Source organism: Condylura cristata, unplaced genomic scaffold (assembly GCF_000260355.1).
Source record: "Condylura cristata isolate star-nosed mole 26May11 unplaced genomic scaffold, ConCri1.0 scaffold00006, whole genome shotgun sequence".
NCBI lineage: Eukaryota > Metazoa > Chordata > Mammalia > Eulipotyphla > Talpidae > Condylura > Condylura cristata.
In genome coordinates, this window is record NW_004567107.1 from 32994231 (window position 1) to 33017525 (window position 23295).

Sequence of the window (23295 nt, forward strand, 5' to 3'; positions counted from 1 at the left end):
TGTTAGTAGATTGTTTGTAGGCTTGGGCTGGCTTTGTTCTACAAATTGATATGTTAAGTCTCTCTTTTAAGTCCCTGGGATGTTGGGATAGTTCTTTAATGAGATTTTAACTAGACTTCCCTTGCTATCAAGATTAAAACAAATTTTCCTTAGGTGAAAGGAGAATGATCTTTAGCTTCAATATCATTTACAGATATTTCCTTTATTGTCATCTGCCAATCAGACTTTCTCCCTATGCGTGTGTCCTTCACACAATGTAATATTTAGTGTACGTATCCAAAATTAAAGTAATAAACTTTATTTTTCCCTTTTTGAGAGGGGAGGCTTTAAAAATGTCCAATACAATTTCTTTTGGGAGCAAAAGTTTTCAGGAGGAAAGTATACTACAATTTGAAGACATTGTCTTACTTTGGAATTCACAGAAATTTTTGAGATGAATTAAAATCTTGGGTTTTTAAAAATATATGCAGCTGCACCACCCAGCATTGCAGCCTAAAAGATTTATTTTCAAAACTCTGTAAGCTACAACCCTATGACTTTTAAAGTCTTTAGTCCTTTAAGCACTAAATCAGCATTCAAGTGGCTGGTTAATCTCCCAAGGGCCAAAATGAAGTGCTCCGGCCTAACAGACTGGCTGTTAGAAACTCTTTCTTAGCACCAAACCTAACAAGCTTGTGGAGTTTAAACACAGCCTTTGGATGAAATTACTGTCTTTCCTCTCTTTCTCTTTTTTAGTTTCTTCTTCTTTTTCCTTCATACTTTGTAGACTCATATATATGTGAATCAAAAATTGGGAAAAAATTAAACCTTTAATTGTGAAGAGGTAAGTAGCAGCTATTATAAATTTGTTTTACAATCTTACGTTGCTTAGTTGCAGCCATCCTGAAAAGCTCTTAGTTCCTCTCTGTACCCCAGCCTTCTTGGTTGGGGGTCTCATCATGTGTTTACCATTGCTCTCTGTGTCTGTGACTGGCACACCTCCAAGGGAGAAGGCAGTGTTCGAAGGGCAGTGTGTTCCCTTCTGAACAATGACTCTGGCTAACAGTTGAAGAGGTTTTTAATCTCATGTTTATCCAAGTTTAACAGGAAAAGTAAACCTAGTTTACTCAAAGAGTGGATCTTTGCTATGTGGTACTGGGCATGGATTGCACCAGTGAGATTTTCTAGAAAAGTAAGATTCTAAGAAGAAAACCCACAGAACCTAATGATTAGAAATCCGAGCAGCCCCAGTTTCATCAGTGTGAAGTTTACCTCAATTTTCTCAATTTTTTGTTTGTAAGTTTATCTTAAAACTTATTTGGCTATTTGTGATAAAAGTCAATCACTTGTTTCTTCTGTTGATAAAAATGTGTCAACCTCCTGACTTTCTATTTTCAAACAAATTTACAAAAAATAGTCTACATGAGATTTTAGAGTACATATCACATATTAGAAACTGTTAAAATAGACTTTTCTTGAAGAAATGCGCAGTCAAGAAACTTGCCCTTTTGTTCACCTTCAATGTAGATTTCCATCTTCAAAATCCTTTTTATTTTGAAATCCTCTTGCAAGGTACATAAACCTGTAAAACTCACAGTCTTTTTCCTCAAAAATTCTCCATGACTGCTGTAACATTTGAATCCCTCTGCCTTGAATGTTGATTGGTATAATAGCTTATTTGAGTGTTGACTCTCTCAGGGTCTTAGGTATAAGCTCAGCTTTTGTAAACTATTCTTTTGGGAACCTGTGGACTGTAATGTTTGTTTATAAGTTCCACAGCTGAATAGCACTTATGGATCAGGTGTTCTTTCCTGGATAACTCACACATCAACACATCCACTGTTGAGGTATTTCTTTTAGATCTGGAACTCTATCCTTGCTAATCAATAGGAACAGGGGAGATGTATCATGAGTTTTCTATATTCCCTAAATAATTGGAACAGCTCTTAGATGTAAGAAGTTGGCCTAGAATGATTTTTATTTATTTTTTGTGTAGAAGAACTGGGGTATAGGCCAGAGGGGCTGTGTGGGGGGATGAAAGGATTCACCAGAGACAGAGTGGGAAGCAGAACAGGTGGATTCACTGAAATACACTGGTAAGGGGAACCACAGGTAAAACAGGAGGGCTCTTCTGCATCATATGTGGGTTAACTTCTTGGCAAAGTATCGAACTGAGGCCATTGAGGTGAAAGCTCTGAGACTTAACCTCTACTGCCCCAGGGAGGTCCTTAGTGATCTAGAGGAGAGTTTTCATACTAAATAATCATCATAGAGTTAGATCTTCCATTAAGGCCTACTCTTTCAGTCCTGTTTTAAATTTTGTTACTATTATATAATTTCCTACAAGAAAGAAGACAATGGCTTTCATTTTCTAATGAGGTTCTTGAGGCCTTGGTCGGTGATGTCTAGGACATAGAGACCCAGAACAAATCTTTAACTATTTCCAGACAACCCTAATTGTTCGTGTAGCCTTTTGGAACTTTTATGGTAATGTTAGAGGTTGCTTGAAATGTTCTTCAATCAGTACAGTTCTTGGAAATTCTATATGCCTCAGTGAGAGCAACTATTTGTTTATCATGATTGCCATATGCTGGATTGCTATTATGTAGTATTTCATACATTTATTTTTCCAAATTCTCAACTTATCAGAAACCAAAAGGTCACTTTAAACACACACCATGCTAGCCATCAAGAAAGGAGCAGAATTATTAGTCAAAGCAGCTGGAACTTAAGTAGAGAAACAGCAGCCTAGCATCCAATTCAACTGACTCTCTGTAAGTTTTTGTCTATTTCATCCACCATTTTGTCTAAATATTGTCCATCCAAATATTTTGTCTAAATATTTCTTCATTCAGTTCTATCATTTTTTCCCTATGTATTCTGGCATTCTCTGGATTAGTTTTAGATGAGCAAACATACATTTTTTAAAAAAGATTTATTTATTTATGCATACAGAATGGGGGTGCAGGCCAGAGGGGCAGTGGTGGTGAGAGGAATCACCAGAGACAGTGTTGGGAGCAGAACAGGTACATCATCGAAGTACACTGCTAAAGAGAGCAGCTGGTGAGACAGGAGAGATCTGCTGTGACACATGGATCACCTCCTAGGCCAGGGATCGAACTCATAATGAAATGGCTGTGGCTAGCTTGCAGTGCTGTGCTTTAACCTGCTACACCACCAGGGAGGTCCCATGCATTGTTCTTTTAAGGCTATATTATCAATGTTATTAGGAAGTTCTGTGGTAGGGACAGTGACAATTGAAAACTGGTATTTGTTATCAAAATCTAAAAATCAAGTCTCTTTACCAGATATGTATGTGTGTGTGTGTGTGTGTGTGTGTGTGTAACAGATCTGTGTGTATCTGGTGTATGTATTTCATGTGCACTAGGAGCAAGCCTTCCCATTTGAGTAACAATAAAAATAAGTCACCAGAGATACTACTTTAAGTTGATGCACTGCTTTTCTGAATAAGAGGGGATGACTTTTATATAAAAAGTAAATATATGAAGCTATTAATCCATTCATTTTGCTATAATCTTTTTGGAAAGGAGCAATAATGGTTCTGTACATCACACTTACATTATTTTTATATGTAAGAATGGAAAAGAGATAAGAATGCAGTTCTAGATAATGAAACTCCAGAAAGGAAATACCAGAAACTAATAAAAATCATTACCTATTAGGGAAGAAGGAAAAGGAATGGAAGTGAAATTTTGCTAAGTATATCTTTTCATGAACTCCCCCCTTCCCACTTCACTGAAGAATGATGGACTTGTAAAAAGCTATACATGTTTAATGTATACAATTCAATGATTTTACTGCTAAGTAAACAACATGAAACCATCCCCACCATTAAGATCATAAACATGTTCGTCATATCCCAAAGTTTCTTCCTATCTTCATAATCATGAAGAGATGATGATGATGCATGTGTGTGTGGAAAAAATTAATAAGAGATCTAACCTTTCAACAAAATTTAAATACATAATACATTAATGTTAGCTTAGCTATAGACATAAGCTCTATATTAGATTTTCCATAGTCATTTTGTTTAAATGAGATTTTCTTCCCTTTGATCATCAATTCTTCATATTGCCTTCTCTTAACCTCTATTAATCATCTTTCTATGTACTAAAAGGATTCTCAGTAAGCTCACAGAAATAATTAATTCACAAGAACCTGACTAAATTACTGAATGGCTAAAATTCACTTCTTGACTATGGATGTCCTGAAGGCTTGAGAATTCCACATTTTGCCTTGTTCATAAGTGTTCACTTCTCTTCAGTGACTAATCATTCTACCAATCATCAATAACATTTCTCGACTGACATTTGCTAGGTACTGTATCAACAGTACAACATAATATGTTTATCCTTCATGCTCATACCACTCTGAGACAGGTGCTATCATTATCTTCATTTATGTCTACAGGAATTATTTTAGACAGTTATTTTATATAGTAACTAAGCAGAGGAGTTCAGTGATGTGTTCAGGTGATCTAATTCCACAACTCTACCTTCAAACCACTGTTTCACTGACCATTGCACTCAATGGAAAAAAATATTGATCATCCTGCAAATTTTTCATATTCCAGAGCACTAGTCCTTGCTACCAATGAGTAATCATATCATCTTTTCTAAGAGTTTCTCCACATTTTATAAAATGTCTCATCTTGCCTTGGGCATAAACACTGGGGAGTGGGAATGTAGCAAGAGGGGGGCCTTCTCACCACTGCAGAGCTGATTAATTTACAATTAGAAAAGGCTAAAAGGCCCCTTTCTAAAACTTTTGCTTGGGGGCCTAAAATTAAAACTTAGTCACTGAATCCTGCTTCTTATTGTGGCAAAAACATCCATCACTAGACAAACACTTACTTTCTAGTTACCAAGATCCTTGATGTGGAATTTTAGTGTAGAACTCTGCAGACCATATATACATGCCTTTGATGCAGATTCTCAAAACTTGATCTTTCACTTTTTCAACTGTATATTGTAAACATTTTAACATACCAACACATAAAATTAAAGTATTTGAAAAATATCACAATGAACAGCCATATACACTTCATCTAGATTCAGCACTCATATCCTACTAGTTACAGGTTAACATATTTTGGCATATTTGACCATGTTATGATCCTTCACTCCTAAATACTGCAGGGTATATGTCTCCTAAGAATAAAAACAATCTCATATATAATCATGATACCTTTAATACATATTAGAAAATTAGTATTTCCATAGTATCACCTCAGACCACAACTAGGAATGGTTCTCCACTGAAAGATGTATCTGATAAAGGCAACAAGAACTGTACATAGCATTGTAAAGCAAACAAAGATACATAATTAGATAATTCAAATTAATCTCTTCATCTCAAAGTCCTTAACTTTGTCAGATCTGCAAAGTTTCACCATGAAAAGTCACAGTGGGAAAGAAACTAAGAATGAGGACACAAACATCCAGGAGTGATATTCTGCCTACTGCAATAGATGCACAAATAGCAACAAAATACACATTATATAATGTACAGAGGAAAAATACTATGTATAGCTTATTAATATTATCATTGCTATTATTAATAATATATAATGAAAACTACTCTTGTGAAATAAGTACCTAGGAAAAGAACAATGAGAAGTAATCATATCAAATGCTAAGGTAATTTTCTTTAGATTAGGGGAGAATTTTAAACATTTTGTTTACCACGCTAACACTAATCAAAAGAAAACTAGAATAGCTATATTTATTTCAAACAAAAGAGACTTTCTCAAAAGAGAAAGAAAAATTATCATGGATAAAGAGGGGCATTACATAAAGATAAAGAGATCAGTTCTCTAAGAGATAAAACAACCTGTAATATACCTGTGCCTAACAACAAAGCATCAAAATACATGAACCAGGGCCCTCCCTGGTGGTGCAGCGGGTTAAAGCACAGCACTGAGAATCTAAAGCTGCTTCCGCATGAGTTCGATTCCCGCCTGTCCCGGAGGTGACCACATGGCATGGCAGACCTCTCCTGACCACCCGCTGCTCCACTCAGCAGTGTACTTCATCGATCTGCCTGCTCTGCTCCCCACTCTGTCTCTGGTGAAGCCTCTCACCACCCCAGAGCCTCTGGCCTGTACCCCAGTTCTGTATGCACAAATAAATAAATCTTTAAAAAATAAATAAATAAAAATAAATAAAATAAATTAAAAAAAAATACATGAACCAGCAAGTGCTGGTAAAATTCAAGGAAAAAATGTGTGAGTCCAGTACTATATAACAGGACGTAGCAGGCAAAAAAAACAATAAGGACATAGCTGAACTCAACAATTCAATCAATTAAATGGATATAATTAGCATCCAAAGGCAACAGAAATACACATTATTCTCAAGCTTGTGTGGAATATTGACCAAGACTGACCACATACATCTTATTAATTTAAAACAATAAGATTTATATAATGTATTTCTCAGAACACACTGGAGTTAACTAGAAATCAATAACAACAAAAACTGGAAAATTCTAATCTACTAGAAACTTACAGCATACTTCTCAATAATATATGGTTCAAGGAACTCTCAAGAGAAATGCAAATATTTCAAGTATACATTTGTAACGGTTTGAGTCTATAACCCTTGAACAGATACAAAGATGGAAACCAACTTTACCTCAATATACCTTAATTTGGAAAAAAATTAAACTACAACTTGCTAAAAATGTGCCAACAAGAAACAATTGAAGCAATTTTAAAATGAACAAACTATTTAAATAGATACCTTACCAAGTAAGATACATAGATAGAAAAACTGCGTACAAAAGAATGATACACATCATATGTCAAAATGGATTCAGTATTAAAACAATGAGGTAGCACTACACTCCCATTCAAGGTGAAAATCCAAAAGGCTGACACCACCAATACTGGGCAGCATGTGAAGCAAAGAGGATTCTTATACAGTGCTGGTGGGAACACAAAATTGTTCAACCATTATGGAAGACTGTTTGGTGTTGTCTTACAAACTTAACATACTCCTACCATATAATGCAGTAATCATGCTCCTTGACATTTATCCAATTTATCCAAAATTTATTTCTGCACAAAAACCTACACATGGATGCTTAATGTAGCATTTTCAGAATTGCTAAAACTTGGAAGCAATCAAGATGTCCTTTAGTATGTAAATATACCGGGTAAACTGAGTATATCCAGACAATAGAATACTATTTCGAGCTAAGTAAAAAAGAGCTATCAAACCATGAAAATATATGGAGTAAATTTAAATGCATACTACTAAGTGAAAGAAATTGATCTGATAGGCTGTATGTTGTATATTCCAAATATATGACATTCCAGAAAAAGCAAAATAAACAACACAGTAAAAACATCAGTGGAAGCCAGGGATTTGAGGAAAGAGGGCTGAAATGAAGAGCACAGAGGCTTTATGGAGTAATGACATCATCCTGTATGATATTATAATGGTGTTTACATATTGTTATTTTATGTTTGTCCAGATCCATGGAATGTAAAATATCCTAATGTAAACTATGGACTTGGGGTGATAATGGTGTGTCAACAGAACTCTTTGTTCTTTCCATTCAGTTTTTCTACAACTGAACCTACCACTGCTCTAAAAAAATCTATTAATAAAATAATGTGTTTAAATCCTTACTTCACTATTTATTAGTGGGGAAACCAAAAGATATCTTATATCTTCTGTAGGCTTCCATTTCCTTATCTATAAAACAGGGCAAAAATAATACATTTCAGGCCCTCCCTGGTGGCGCAGCGGGTTAAAGCACAGCACTGAGAATCTAAAGCCGCTTCCGCATGAGTTCGATTCCCGCCTGCCCCAGAGGTGACCACATGGCGTGGCAGACCTCTCCTGACCCGCCCGCTGCTCCTCTCAGCAGTGTACTTCGTCGATCTGCCTGTTCTGCTCCCCACTCTGTCTCTGGTGAAGCCTCTCACCGCCCCTGAGCCTCTGGCCTGTACCCCAGTTCTGTATGCACAAATAAATAAATCTTTAAAAAAAAAAAATAATACATTTCAAAAAGTTGATGTGATAAAAATAATCAGTAATCCAAATGAAGTGCTTAGTACAGCACCTAGCACACGGTATGTATTTGAATGTTAGCAATCTTCTTATTATTATTGCTACTACTATCACTACACTTTCTTTTATCTTGTAGACTTGGAGATCTTCCCTTACCTCGGAAGCAGATATGTAATATGCAGAATTTACCTGACACCCTTCCCCCAATGGAACTCAAAAGACCAACTATGCTGGCAGTGAATGTGACTTATCTCACTGGCTTGAAGAACTAACAAACCTTGAAAAATTCCTTCCACGTGAAATATTAATTTTCTTTTTTCACAACACTTCTCTGCCTCAAGGCTTCAGGTGCTCCGCTGAAGTCAACAGGTATTTTCAAAACTTTAGGGAGTTTAAGGCTCAGATTAATTTTTAGAAAGTATATTAATTTTTTTGAACAAATGGGTGAAGTTGGATCACCTAAGTTGCCTTAAAACTTGTTAGTTTGTTCTCTGACATGTGAACTGGAATCCATGGGAAAAGTAACAAAAATTGATATCTATGATAAGCTTCACAGCGAACATAGACAGTTCAGATTCTGAAAGGTCTGCATTGCCTTTTCATATCTAGATTAATTTATTTGAGATGTAAGAAGTGAGTTAAAAAAGAAGAAGAAGAAGAAAGAGTGAGCAAAAATTACTGAGGAATTGCAGGAACCCAGCTGAAGGCTAAAGTTGCCCAGGTGCCTTTATTTGTCTGCCGCAATTTATTCTGTGTGTCAGACAAAAATGTGGCTCTCATTGCCAAATGACAAGTGGAATGGAGTACTGGGTGAAAAACAACCACATCGTTGATGACACTTTATGATAGAGTCTCACTGCAAGTCACGGTTATCAAATTTAAGAACCTTTGTACTGGGAGAAAATTAGCAAAACATTAAAACATACATCTGTGGGAGGAGACCATTCTGAACTTGATGTACTTCTTGACATTATCCCTACTTCAGCCTAGCTTTTAAGGTTTAGGCTAATAAGAATATTGGGGGACTTAAAATGCAGTCCTGTTCTTGGAGATTCTGTTAAGCAGGGGTAGTCAAGACACTCTCTCTGAGGGGTGGAGTGGAGCTTCAAACACTAAACTGTTTTAAGTGATTTTTCTCTTGCATAGTTCTTGGCATGTAGTACAAATAGCATCCAAATTTGTAGTGATCTAAAATGGAAATGGAATGGAAATCTAAATTTGTAATGATCATTTTAGCAAAAGTGAAGTACATAAAGACATAATTATGACTTAATAATGGTCACAGGTATCACTTACACAACTAAGTTTGAGTAAACATCTAATGACTTTCTACTGTCTCACACTAAATAGAGTTTTACATATTTTACACTCCTTCTTAACGTTCTCTTTTGTTAAACCTTTCTTACTTTAGAATGATCAAGGGCATAAATGGGAATTGCATCCTATGTCAATCAGTCTCATCTTTGACACAATTTCTTTGCCTTTGGTCTGGTCATCTGATAGTGAATTTGGGAGTGAAACCCATTTGGGGTGATTTTAGAAGCTGAGGAAACTTCAAGCAGCTGTATCATCCATTAATTAGGCATGATGTGTACATTTTTTATAATTTAGTTACTATGATAAAATAAATTCCTTAATGTATCAGTCATCAGCTAATATAACTGTAGATCGCTGTAAACAAGACTTTATATATACTTAGCCCTCTGAAGGCTACAAAAAGACATGGGCAATAATCTAATCAGATTTGCATTGCAGTAAGATCATTTTAGCTGGATTGCAAAAAGAAGATACTGAGTGGAAGAGAGAGAGTTAATAGGGTATCCTATTGGTTGTTTTAATAAAAGCCAAAAAATGGTTGCTTCCAAAGGAAGATTTATTTCTCTTTCACCACATAGAAGAGAGGAAGGCAAACAGTTGGGAGAATAAGGTTCCTTCTATTTTTCTGGTGCTTTTTCACTGGCAAGGTGGAACTTCACTATCTCATTACAATCTAGACTGGAGAAAAAAAGGAGAAAAAGCATTATTTTCAAAGATGTGATTCATAAGGAGCACATTCCATTCTCAAACTATTGAATGGAACTTACTTTACCAGTTGACAATGTAACTTGCCCTTATAAGGCTGCCCAGGGGTTTGGGAACTGTGGTCTCTAGTTGGGAGGCACGGTGTTCCATTCTATTACTAAAAGGAAGAAAGGGGGTTGGATGTGGGGAGCAAGAAAGTTAATGAAAATCTAGGTAAAACCAATATCATAAAATCAAAAAGAAGAAAGATCTCTAAAAAGGATCAGATTTATATGGAACCACAAAAGTCCTTAAACTGCAAAAGAAACTCTGAGAATAAAGGAAGTATGTTACCAAACTTCAAACTTTCTATAAAACAACAGTACTAAAAACAATATGGTGTTGGCACAAAAAATTGAAACATGGATCAGTGGAATAGAATCAAAAGCCAGAAATAAGTCCATGTACATATCTGCACCTAATCTATGATAAAGAAGCAGTGAGTATACAATGGGTAAAGGGCAATCTCTCTTTTTTTTTAAAGATTTATTTATTTATTCATATAGAACTGGAGTACAGGCCAGAGATTCGGAGGGTGAAAGGATTCACCAGAGACAGAGTGGAGAGCAGAATAGGCAGAACGACGAAGTACACTGCTGAGGGGAGCAGCAGGCAGGTCAGGAGAGGTCTGCCTCGCCATGTGGATCTCCTCCGCGGCAGCGGGAATTGAACTCATTCGGAAGTGGCCCAAGCCTCTCAGTGCAGTGCTTTAACCCGCTGAGCCACCAGGGAGGGCCCCAAGAGCAATCTCTTTAATAAATAAATGGTCTTGGGAAAATTGGAAAGTCACACATAGAAGAATGAAGTTGGGTCACTTTGTCAACCCCAAATGGATTGAAGATTTATATATAAAATCTTAATAAAATACATAGAAGAAAGCATTGGTGATAAATTCCATGACAGTAATAATAAACAAAAGACATTTTTTGGTGAGCTGAACCTATGGCACAGGAACTAAAAACAAAAGTAAACAACTGCTTAAATACAATACAAGACAATTAAAAAGACACCCTGTTGAATGGGAGGAATTCTTTACACTATATATAAGTGATAAGGAATTAATATTCAAGATACATATAACTCATATAACTCAATAAAAAATAAACAACCCAATTAATAACTGGATAGGAGATAAGGACAGTTCACCAAAGAAGATTATCAGAAGGCCAACAGACATTTGAAAACATGTTCATCCTTGCTTCCAAGAAGACAGGTGCAGGTTAAAGCCATAATAAGACACTATCTTAATAGGGAAAGGCACCTATTAAAAAGATCTCCAGCAAATTTTGGAGAGGATGTAAAAGTAAATCTATTAATATTGTTGGTGGGAATATAAATTGATGCCATTATTATGGAAAACAATCCAAATTTGCCTTAAAATGCTAAAACCAGGGGCCTCTCAGGTGGCACCAGGAATTAAAGTCAATACTATCAAGCCAGTCACCCGTGGCCAGGGAAATGACCCACATGGTGCAGCAGACCTCTCTTGTCTCTCCTGTTGTTCCCCTCAGCAGTGTATTTCAGTTGCTTCAGCTGTTCTGCTCCCACTCTGTCTCTGGTGATTCTTTTCACCTCACAACTTCCCTCTGTCCCTGCCGACCCCAGGCACCTCTAGCCCAGTTCTTGTGTACATACATAAATCTAAAAACAAAACAAAAAACCCAAAAACTGAACACAAACTGTTCACAGCAATGTTGTTTACAATAACTATTGCATAGAAGCATCCTAAAGGTCCATTAACAGACAATTCAATCAAGACATGGTTTATCACACTATGGAATACTATATAGTCTTAAAACTAGATGAAATACAGCCATTGTCAATAACATGGAGGGAGGTTGAGAGAATTATGTGTAGTAAAGCAAATAAGAATAATTAGAAACAAATACTAGGTATTTTACATAGCAGACAACTCAACAATGACATAAAGGACTTTGAAAAATCAGTGGATATCAATATTGAGTGCTCTGAGGTTAAGAGGAAAAAAGCAAGGACAGGAAAAAGGCATACAAGAGATGGTGGTAGAGCAAAAAAGAAAGAAAAAAATAACAATACTCCCCCAAATTCTGAACATAATCTGCAAGGTCCATGTACTTCTAGTTTCTGTGCTCCATCACATGCCTTTCAATCCTCCCCCCATAGAGATGGTTTTTTCTCCTAGATCATTTTCCTTAGTCCCCTTTGTCTGTAAGTGCATCTTTTATCTTGGTGTCTCTGATTAATTTTACTTTTTAGGAAGTCCTTCCCTGGCCTATAAAGACTAAAACAAAATGTTTTCCTCTCCTTTCATGCCAAAGTGGTAACAACTCTGTTGCTACAAACCCTAGGGAGGCTTGTATATTCCTTTATAATTCATTATAAATAAACCATACAAGTTTCTCTAATTAAAATGTATTGTTTTCTAGTGGACTTGGATTTGTTTTCCAGGTGATTTATATGCATTTCCCAGAGTACAACACTCAACTTTCTGCTGTCGTTTATTTTCAGATGATGGGAAATGCCTTTTCTCTTATTACATCCAAGCTACATACAGAGACAGGAGAGGGGCTTTAGAGGGCATAAAGTAAGATGGCATCAATGGAGGTGGAAAAGGGAATGTGGAATGGGAAGAGTGCACTGGACTATGGTGATGATACACTGGTGAATTAGTGGTGGGAAGCCCATGGGTATTACAACTGAGATGAAAAAATGCACAAGATGAGAAACTATTTGAAAAAATTGGCCTTTGAAAATGGATGAATGTTAAAGTTGGAGTGGAATTAGAAAAAAAATGATTTATGTATGTCTTGTTAATAAAAAGAAAATGTTAACATTTGGGTGAGATGCAGTCTCATATAGTATATAAAAATTCTTTTTGGAGAAAATGGAGCCATCACAATCCCAAACTTCAAGCTATACTACAAAGCCACAATAATCAAAACTGCATAGTACTGGAGCAAAAACAGACACACAGACTAGTGGATTTGAATAGAAAACCCAGATATAAACCCACAGATTTATGGGCAGCCAATCTTTGACAAAGGGACAAAGAAAATTTATTCAACAAATGGTGCTGGGAAAACTGGGAAGCTACATGCAAAAAAAATGAAACTAGATCACTATCTCACACCATGCACAAAAAGCAACGTGAAGTGAATTAAAGACCTAGACATAAGAACGAAAACCATAAAATACCTGGCCATAAAATACCTGGAAGCAAAGATGGGTGAAACACTAAATAACATACATTTCAGTAACGTCTTTGAAGATACAGAGCCCAACAAAACGATAATGAAGGCAAGGATAAATAAATGGGACTACATCAAGTTAAAGAGCTTCTGTACAGCAAGAGACATTACAAAATACAGACAGACATCTCACTGATTGGGAAAAAATTTTCTCACAGAAAACTAGTGATAAAGGACTGATCAAAGATATACATAGAGCTGATGAAACTCAACAAAAATAAACAACCCCATCAAAAAATGGGCAGAAGACTATGGTGAAGGCACATGGGTGATTTGATGATGGGAAAACCAAGGGGATTGCAACTGAGATGGGAAAATGCACAAAAATATGTAAAAATAATTATTATTTTAAAAAATGGGCAGAAGAACTAAAAAGACACTTCTTCAAAGAGGAAATGCAGATGGCCAACAAGCATATGAAAAAATGTTTAACATCACTTGTAATAAGGGGGGGGTGCAAATAAAACCACATTGAGATACCACCTCACCCCAGTGAGAATGGTACATCTTAAAACAACTAGCAATAACAATTGTTAGTGAGGATGTGGAGAAAAAGGAACTCTCCTCCACTGCTGGTAGGAATGCAAACTAGTACAATCACTATGATAAACTGTTTGGAGGTTTCTCAAATTGCTAAACATGGAGCTTCCATATGACCCAGCAATCCCACTCCTAGATATCTACCCAAAAGACACAAAAACACTGATTCAAAAAAACACCTACACTCCCATGTTTATTGCTGCCTTATTTACAATTGGAAAGACAAGGACAACAACTCAAATGTCCAAAAGTAGATGACTGGATTAAAAAGATGTAGTACTTGGCCCTCCCTGGTGGCGCAGCGGGTTAAAGCACTGCACTAAGAAGCTTAAGCCACTTCTGCATGAGTTCGATCCCCGCCTGCCCCGGAGGAGACCACATGGCGCAGCAGACCTCTCCTGACCTGCCTGCTGCTCCCCTCAGCAGTGTACTTTGTCGATCTGCCTATTCTGCTTCCCACTCTGTTCCTGGTGAATTCTGTCACCCTCCGCATCTCTGGCCTGTACCCCAGTTCTGTATGAATAAATAAATCTTTAAAAAAAAAAAAAAAGATGTTGTACCTATACACAGTGGAATATTACTCAGTGACCAAAGAAAGATAAACTCATGCCATTTGCAGCAACAGGGATGGAGCTGGAAAAGCTCATGCTTAGTGAAATACATCAGAAAGAAAAGGAAAAATACTGGAGGGTTTCACTCACTGCAGGAGTATAAAGGCCAAGGGGAGAAAATAATAATAATAATGAACGATTATATACCAGAGATATTTTATGGGGGTGGGGTGGGGAATGGGATCAAAAACGGTGGGGGGAGGGAAGTGCACTGGACTATGGTGATGGCACACGGGTGATTTGGTGACAGGAAACCCACGGGTGATTTGGTGTTGGGAAGCCCGCAGGGATTATAACTGAGGTGGGAAAAGGCACAAAATGAGGTAAAAATAAACTATTAAAAAAAATATTTTCGGGCTCTCCCTGGGAGTGCAGTGGACTAAAGCACAGCACTACAAATTAGCCATGGTGCCTCAAATTAAATCCAATCCCTGCCCGGGAACTGACCCACATAGCACAGCAGACCTCTCCTGACCCGCCCGCTGCTCCCCTCAGCAGTGTACTTTGTCGATCTGCCTGTTCTGCTGTCTCTGGTGAATCCTCTCACCACCCCTGCACTTCTGGCCTGTATCCCAGTTCTGTATTAACTAATTATTTAAAAAAATAAATTATTTTACACTTTGTTCCACAGGTTTTTGAGATTCAGTATAGAAATCAGTTAAAGCATGCAGTTTGAAAGTGGCCTTTGTAGCTTAATCTTGGTTCTGCTACTTACAAGCTACATGATGTAGTCCAGTAATTTAACTTCTCTGTCTCAGTTTCCTTGTCTGTTAAATGTGAGCAGTACTATTACTTACATTAGAGGGACTTACGAAGATTGAAGTAGTTTGTATACGAAAGTGCTTAAAATCATACCCACTTTGTTGGGCTCTCCTGGTGGCACAACAGGTTAAAGTACCACATAATAAAGCTCTCCAAAGCCACTGCAGCAGGAGTTCAATCCCCCACCAGGGAGTTGACCCACATGGTGTGGCAGACCTCTACTGACCTGCCTGTTGCTCCCCTCAGCAGAGTATTTCAGTAGATCTGCCTGTTCTGCTCCCCACTCTACCTCTGGTGACTCCTCTCACCCACCACACTTCTGGCCTGTACCCCAGTTCTGTAAGCATAAATAAATAAATATATATATGTGTATGTATATACCCACTCTGTAATAGTGCTCTGTAAATGTTATCTATTAGTATTTGGAACCAGAATAAATCTTAAAGTTTAGTTAGACTAACTTTTCAGACAAAGTCACATAGCAAAAGTTGCTTTTAAGTTTGTTCACTCTTTTATTTTTGTAACAAATATTTATCTCACTCATGTTAACTGAAGAGAACATAAGTTCCACTAATTTGGTCAAGTGAGAACTAGAACTAAGCAAACAAACAGCAATAACAAACACAATTAGGAAACAAAGCCCAGGACCCCAGCATTCCCTGTCTATCCCCCCATCATGCTACCCAGGTGCTACCTAGCTGTCAGAATCTCCTCTATGGATTTTAATGAGTTCCTTGTCCAGCATTATTTGCAAAATCCACCTACATCATATCTGGGCTTATGATGCTACATTTGATGCTTAGATCTTGTTTTTTGGCTGATATGCAAAAATGAAACAGCAAGAAATTCCCCCAGAGAGTCCACAGCTGTGCATGTGAAAGTATACAAATCTCTCCAACTAAGATTGGGGGGGGGGGGGGGAACAAAACACCTCAAAGTAATTTATGCTCCAAGATTTCCCTCTGGATCTGCATTTTCTAGAAGTCTCAGATGGCATGTTTTGTGTATGTGTGCTAATTTTATCCTCCTTGGTCAGACCATCAACTTCTGTGAGTGCAGAAGTCCTGCTGGTTGGGAATTATCTCTTCCACGAGGGAGGACAACTTCTTAGTAAATCCTCATTTAACTTTGAAGACAGCTGTAAGCCCTTTAAATTGATAAGTGAAATTAAATCACAGAATTCTGTAGGGTGGGTTTGATGCTACCCAAAGATTCCCCAAGTACAGAGCTAATCCTTAAATTAAAAAGTAGCAAATCTAAGTCCTCCATCCAGGATGGATGGCTTCTCCTGACTGCCAGGAAGGAGGATAGGATTAAGGCTTAATCAAATAATAAAACAAAACAAAATATTTTGGTATCTAAGGCTGGGTCAACACAGGACATGATGAAATGCAAAGCTGATATTAATTTTCAGATAATTTGTGCTTGAAACAATGCTTTAGAGGATAAAAATCTTCAAAATTTATTTTTACATTTTAAATCTAGAGTCAATAATTTGTAATTTGAATAAAAAATTCCTTTGCTTTAAGGGAAGGAATCTGATATATATTTATGATCCTGGCTTGAAGTCAAAAGTCTGGTGTCTGTTCTCAATCCTAAAATTGTTTGCTGGTGTTTTGAGCCAATCACTCATTTCTCTTGCGCCTCAGCTTTTTTTTGTTGCTAGAAATAATTAGGAATCTATGCACACTCTGCTTTTAAAACATACTTACACACAGTTCTTTACATACTAGGCTTTTAGGAATATTAGCATTTACTTTGAGTTGTACAAAAGTAATTTGTATTTCAGGAGCAGAACTGAGACAAATGAATTATATATTATCCTAAGCGATGGCTGGAACGAATAGTTTAGATTGCTTTGGAGAATTCAAAATACTCCCCTCATTTGCTCAGTAATGAAACAAGTGAACAATGGAGCTGTATGTTAACTTTTTGATGAACAGATCTGTATTTCTTGAGCACATAATTAAGTCCTCTTGAAAATAACAGTGTTCAGCACAATTTTAAAAAATTTAGAGTATGTCATTTCTGAAAGACTTATGTCACATAGTTTATAAAGATGTCGTCAGGTATTGTCACTTGACTGCCTTAAATTTACATTTAGTATCAGTGATTAAGAATCAACTCTTCTAAATAATTAAAGACACATACCTACCTCCTTAAAAGTGCAAATGTAAAAATCCTCATATGTTACAAATCTATATAAACAGCTGCCTTTTCATTGAAGTTAGGACTGACTACCTTAACTTGTATTTTCCTCCCTTTGCTCTTTCTTTGCATATCAGTATTTAGGGGGTGAAGCCAAGGTTCTCAAACACACAATAATTGATAAGATCAGGTACCTGATTTCAGTTCCCCCTTCTTTAAAGTATGTAATCCTAAATGTTGGAAAGACAAAACTCTCCCCAATTTGGAATCTTCACTTTAAAGATTAAATGGAGGTTTCTCCTGTGATAGATTTGTATTTTCCTTACCAGTGTAAATGTCTTTATTTTCCACTCTAAATAAAGTTGTTAAATATTCTTAAAAATATTCTGTAAAAAAAAAAACTTGGCTTTGATATTTTAGGATCCACCTCAAGATCCAGGAATTAGCTGTTGAGCTTTTTTTTTTTTTTTTTTTTGAGACGATTGCTCTGAATCAGATTTCTGCTTTGATTTTTTATATTATCTATCAACTGAAAGAAAACAGTCTCAGAGTAGAGACCACTTGGAAAAAGAACTAAGCAGAAATCTGGGGAATATCTCATTTACTCGTGAAGATTTTCAATAAAGGCTGACTTCTATTGGCTTTTGTGAACTAGAAGGGAGTTCCCTCACATGTTCAATCAGTCAACATGCCTTGTTTGGAAAGAGCCAATATGCTTTTCATAAAGATATTGCTTCCCAATCCCAGCAGAGGAGAGCTGCATATATTTCTTTGCCTAGTAACATTCCCCTTATGGTTTATGAAGGAGTCACTATAAAAGGGAGTGCTGCATTTGTTTTGGAAACAAATGAATATATATGTCCCTCCATGAAACTGCGCATTCCAAAATGCCTATATTTTTTCTGAATCTACCCATTTTGTTGATGATGTTACTGGTTGCTCTGACATCAATAGCTTTGAATATTAAAAAGAGATGATGGCAAGCAAAAGATCTCTATGACATGAAATCATCTTGTCCTCAGTTAACCTAAAGGATGTATAAAGGGACTTTTTTAGTTATGACTTTCTCTTTTATTCTATTCTTTCTTCTTTCATGATCTTGAATCTCAGCTGCTCTAGTTGGCATTAGGGCTTTGGCCCATAGATAAGGTAATTATCGATGAGATAATGCTCATAGAACTTACTGTGATAAACAAATGAAGACATGAAATTAAAGTTGTTTTATCATTTCTATATAATAGAAAATCTGAGCGAGATTCATATAAGCTTAATGAGTGATTTACCTGTGTGGTAGACATGTGGGTCATTCCCTAGCCAGGGACTGAATTCGTGCTTCATAGCACTGTGCTTTAAGCCTGTTGTGCTGTCAGGGAGGGCCCCTGGAGTACATTTTTAACTTTTATTCTTTTTTTTATTTGAAAGATTTATTTATTTATGCATACAGAACTGGGTGCAGGGGCAGTGAGAAGATTCACCAGAGACAGAGTGGGGAGCAGAACAGGTAAATTGATGAAGTACACTGCTGAGGGGAGCAGCTGGTGAGGCCGGAGAGGTCTGCCATGTGGATCACCTCTGGGGCTGGGGATCAAACTCAAGACTGAGCAGCTACAGCTTGCTTGCAGTGCCGCAATTTATCCCGTTGGGCCACCAGGGAGGTCCCTAACTTTTATTCTTTCTTTCTCTTTCAGCCCTTTTGGATCCTGCTCAACTTCTTGTTTTTTCTGTCTGGAGGTGGCTCTGCTCTTGGGCTTTCACAGTTCTACTGTGGACCCTGCCTATTTGGGGATGGTTGATTTCAGGGTTTGATTGGACCTCCATATTTTGAAATTTTTCTCTCTTAATCCCGTCTCCCTCCCTCTCATACTCTCCTCACCACTTTTGAGTCACTCACTGATTAAAAATCTTTGTGCATATTATGTTTAATTTACTCTGCTTTTGTGCAGACGGGTAGGCATGAACCCTTCAGAATAGACAACATGTATTTTTCTCTTTAACAGTTTGGGGTTCTTTTATATCCTTTGGATTTTACAGAATTGTGACTAAATTAAGGATCTTGAGGTTGGAAGTTTCTCCCGGAGATCCTCAATGTTATCTATTGTAAGTGTCTATAAGAAGTTGCCCCTCATTCTGAGTACTAATATCACAAGTTCTAAAAAAATGAGAAATCATATTTTCAATTCCTAGACTTAAATCTTTAACTCAAGGAGCAAACCAGTAGTGGGTATTGTGTCATTTTTCTTTTATAGTAGACTATGCAATGTACTAAAAATAATCCTCAATATGTAGAAGTGCAGGTAATTGGTTCCAGAACTGCGTTTTCCAGTGAAATGCTCCAATAAAATTTCTGCCTATAAAATTTCACTGGTAGTTTAGAAAATTATAATTAATTAGGGCCTTTATATATCTGGGTTTCAGCCTGGAATCTTCTCTGTGAAATATTTTAAGAAGCTTGTTGTCACATGTCATAGAGATCTCAGGAATCTGATCTCTGACAACTCCAATTTATTGTGTATTTATGTACCATAATCTTAATGAAGCAACCTTCTATTAGGTTAAGGTGAAGGAGAGGCCTGCCCCAGATTTGGCTAGTCTTCTCAAGGTGTTCAGAACAGGCTTTTCCAAGATATATCATGTTGGCTTGTAGACTATTTGAAACTACTATCAATAGAGGCGCTGTAGACTTGAAGATAAACTGTTACCATCACCTTCACTATCTAGAAATATGAAGACTGGGTCTATGTCCCAGATTTAGGACTATTTTCAGGAAGTAAACTTTTTTTTTTTTTTTAAAGATTTATTTATTTGTGCATACAGAACTGGGGTACAGGCCAGAGGCTCAGGGGCGGCGAGAGGCTTCACCAGAGACAGAATGGGGAGCAGAACAGGCAGATCGACGAAGTACACTGCTGAGGGGAGCAGCGGGCGGGTCAGGAGAGGTCTGCCACGCCATGTGGTCACCTCCGGGGCAGGCGGGAATCGAACTCATGCGGAAGCGGCTTTAGATTCTCAGTGCTGGGCTTTAACCCACTGCGCCACCAGGGAGGGCCAGGAAGTAAACTTTTTATTAGGGAAATTTGCTTAAATTGACAGGGCAAATTATGTGCTAACAGAGCATTTGACTTTTTGTCATACAGTCATCCTCCCCTATCCTTTTTGTCCCAGGCCCCTAACCCATTCCTAAACCAGAATGAAAAAACAAAACAAAACAAAAACACGTTTTGTCCTGTTTACTTGATAATGTACAACTATGTAGATTCCCCATACATATGTTATTAACATTGTTCTTTTCCTTCTAATCGGTCTGATGGTAATTTGTTCTATAAGGGGAAATTTCTCCTTTATCCTTAAAAAGACATAATCTTTTCCCTTTTCCTATCCTGTTTTGTAGTCCTTCAAGTTTATGTTTGCCTCTTTTAATGCCTCAGCAAATCCAGAGTGTAACCTCAATCCTTTCCTAAATAGAGAATAGTAATTTTCATAGCACTGTCTGGTCAAACTCCCCAAAAAGGGTCTGGTGTGTTTTTCTCAATAGACTTAGAATAGGCCATAGATCATCTAGGAAGGGAACTCTCAACCAAGACTTTGTGGGCTTTGGCAGATCTATTACCATTACTCTAGGAATGCAGATTATTTTGTATTGAGAACTAAGAGTACCCAGAAGGCTAGGAGAAACTTCTATTCTTGCTTAAAGCCTCCACATTTCCTAATCTAAGAAGAGACCATCAGAGCCCATACTTCTGTCCTTTTCTTAATCCAAGAAGCAACCATTACTCTCCTTTTTAATGACCTAGAAAAATGTTGTTTGGGGGTTTGTCCAGTTCTAGGTTGATCAGTAAACATGTTCTCTTTCTCTATCATTACTCTAAAAGTAATTGTTAACAGTAAGTAACAAGGCAGGGAGCAAAGGGCACCACTGAACACCAAACTGCCAGCTCTAAATAGGCTTTGCCACCCACCACATCAAGACAAAACATATAAGACCTTTAATGGAAAGGAAATTTAATAAAATTAGTGTGCAATACAGAAAAGACAAAGAATGTAGTTTCTAATCAAACACCCCAAGTTACCATCCCCTTGTAGTAAAAGTCTACCCAAAAGGAATTGGCCCAAAGCAAGGCCTGAAAGTCCACCACAAGGCTAAAGCACCTTCTAGCTGGGACCCATAGAAAAGGGTCAGAAATGGCCAGACAAGTTTGAGAGGAAAAGAGTAAAATTAAAATAAAGATAAATACTGCCATAGTTAACTTCTGCAAAGGTCTCTCATCCACGTCTATTTCAAACAGTCCAGGACCAAAAAATAAGAGAAAGCTTCTTCACATGTCTCTGCTCCATGTGCCTCCTTCAGGTCACCTTCTGGCTTTCCATCCTGCTTCCTTCTTCTTTAGTCTCCTCTCAAGATTCTTCTCCTCTCTCCTCAGCTCCACCCTCCTTCTGGGTGGGGCAAGGAACTTGGAACCTTCCCTTTTCCTGGGGACCACTCAGTTACAATACCACCATATATTGATGGTGGCACAAATTTTAGGGTGCAGTCTTAAAAGACAGTCTTCTTAAGGTTTTCAGTGTATGCAAAAGAAGGGGCAATCAGTCACCAGCATTATCTATGAGTGTCCAGTATGATGGTCATTACTGGAAAATAGTCCATTAGTACATGTGGAAAGAAAAAAAAACAAGACTTGTGGTATATATCAAAATCACAGGAACAAAGAAGTCTTTAAAAACTGGTTTAACTTTTTATTTAAAAAAAAAAGTGCTCTCAACCCGACTTTATCCAAAAAATGCGCAAGCTGTTTACAAACTCAAGCTACCTTTTAACAATTTTTCTATTTTTGCATAAAACCAAACAGCAATTTTTTGTCAGCCTTGTTGGAGTACTCCATACAGGATCAGACTAAAGAGTCAGTGTCCAGTCCACATAGGCTTCAGGGGTAATGTTGGTCTCAGCAGATTCAACCTGGAGTTTCCTCTTCTCGAGGTTCCCAGGACTTTTTATTTTTCCTGGTCGTCCAGTCCTGCCAATAGAGGCAAGCTCCTTCACCTTCTTTGGAGGCCTCTGGAACCCTACAAACAAAGCAGCAGGTTCTCCTCTTCTTGGTTCAGCTCTATTTGAACTTCCTGGAGAATGCCAATCAAAGCCACTGGAACACATTTCCAATTTCTTTAGTTTAAGCAGACACAATTCCCTATTGAAGTTAGGCATAAATACTCATGAGAAGTAAAAATTACTACCACAACTTTTTTACTGTGTTGGTATCAAGATCAGAGAAAAATGGAAGCAAAAGTTAGCTCTGCTGAAAAAAAATTGCAACATTAATGCAGATCCTGGTCTTTCAAAACAAGAAAACTTTCTTTTAGTCAAACAAAATGGGAAAAAATGCCAGTATTATTTCAAACAAACTTTGCAAAATCAGTCTGTTCAGTTCTTTGTAGAAATTTTTTTCACTGTCATAATTTCCATCAATTGGAATAAGTTGAGGTCTTTTTCCTGAAACCAAATTTTTTTTTCCAGAAATAATTTCTGCAAATACCAACTCATTGAATATAATATTCCAGGACAACAATCAAAATTTATAATTTACATAACATATCAAGTATGGAAAGGTTTTTATGCACTTTTCAGAAAGCCAGTGTTAACATTTATGTTCATGCCAATGTTTTACATTTTTTCCCAAGTGACAACGCTTTCCTTCCAGTTTTTCTTTACTAGGTAAACCAAATAGGACAAATTGATCTAAATGTCTTACCCAGGAGGAAGGGGAGAAATTTTGTGGAGTGTCTCAGGAGTTCTACTGAGTTTCCACAAAATTTCCTTAGATGAACCCTACCAAATTTTTTTTGGGAGGGGGAATATTTCATATTTTCATAAATATGAAAAAAAAAAAACAGCAGTGACAACAATCTTAATCTCTATGAAAGCTTCAGCTCAGT